The following is a 1,212-nucleotide window of genomic DNA, read 5'->3' on the forward strand; positions in this document are numbered from 1 at the left end:
TCTCTCTCTCTCTCTCTCTCTCTCTCTCTCTCTCTCTCTCTCTCTCTGTGTGTGTGTGTGTGTGTGTGTGTGTGTAGGATGAAAGCTAAAGTAAGCTGATAGTCATAACATGAAATAAAATGATCACTCGGGTTTGGAGAATATTAAGTGTTGGAGGCTCAAAACAACGGATATCTGATTAATCCATGTGAGGTCAAAATTGATACCTAAATTGCCAATGAAATTCCTGGGATGAGAGTGTAACAAGACAATATAAAATAGTTTTTTGGCCAGTGCTGTGGCTTAGTCTGTAATCTCAGCACTTTGGGAGGCCAAGCCAAGGTGGAAGGATTGCTTGAGGCTGCAAGTTCAAGACCAGCCTGGGCAACATAGCAAGACCCCACTCTACAAAAAGAAATTTTAAAATTAGCCAGGCTCATTGATGCCCCTGTAGTCCCAGCTGTGCCGGAAGTGAAGTGGGAGGATTGCTTGAGCCCAGAAGTTGGAAGCTGCAGTGAGCCCGAGCTTAGAAAAATAAAATAGTCTTCTATTTCTTTAGTCTTAAATGTGTTTTGTGTTAAACACTTGACACACATTGCCATTTATCTTATATTCTATAAGACTGGGTCAGGTGCGGTGGCTTACGCCTATAATCCCAGCACTTTCGGGGCCGAGGCAGGCAGATCCCCTGAGGTCAGGAGTTCGAGACCAGCCTGGCCAACATGGTAAAACCCCATCTCTACTAAAAATACAAAAAATTAGCTGGGCGTGGTGGTGAGCACCTATAATCTCAGTTACTCAGGAGGCTGAGGCTGGAGAATCGCTTGAACCCAGGAGGTGGAGGTTGCAGTGAGCCGAGACTGTGCCATTGCACTCCAGGCAGGGCAACAAGAGCAAAACTCCGTCCCCTTCTGCCCCCCCCCCAAAAGACTGTCTCACATAGTTATACAGAATTTATTTTAGGTACTTAAGCAGAATATTTTTAAAAAATCACATTATAATAATATGCCTTACACTGTTTCATTATTTGTTGAATTCACCTATTCAACAAATAATGAAACAATGGAAGGCTTTTTTTCATGTATTTCATCATATTGGCCAGGCTGGCCAAATTTGAATAGGACAGGATCTAGAAAACAGTGGAAGGCATATTATTACAACGTGCTTTTTAATATTCTCTTTCAGGATTTTCTTTTCTTTTTTTTTTTTTTTTTTTTTTTTTTTTTTGAGATG

At 41.5% G+C, this 1,212-nt stretch overlaps 1 protein-coding gene across 1 annotated transcript in view; it reads left to right on the forward strand.

Moving 5' to 3' along the window:
* The window catches only part of LAMTOR3 (late endosomal/lysosomal adaptor, MAPK and MTOR activator 3), a 14,109-nt gene that overhangs the window by 1,102 nt on the left and 11,795 nt on the right, over nt 1-1,212 (forward strand). The window lies entirely within an intron of this gene.

The sequence above is a fragment of the Sapajus apella genome, unplaced genomic scaffold (genome assembly GCF_009761245.1).
Source record: "Sapajus apella isolate SASKATOON/1434 unplaced genomic scaffold, GSC_monkey_1.0 scaffold124, whole genome shotgun sequence".
Classification (NCBI taxonomy): Eukaryota; Metazoa; Chordata; class Mammalia; order Primates; family Cebidae; genus Sapajus; species Sapajus apella.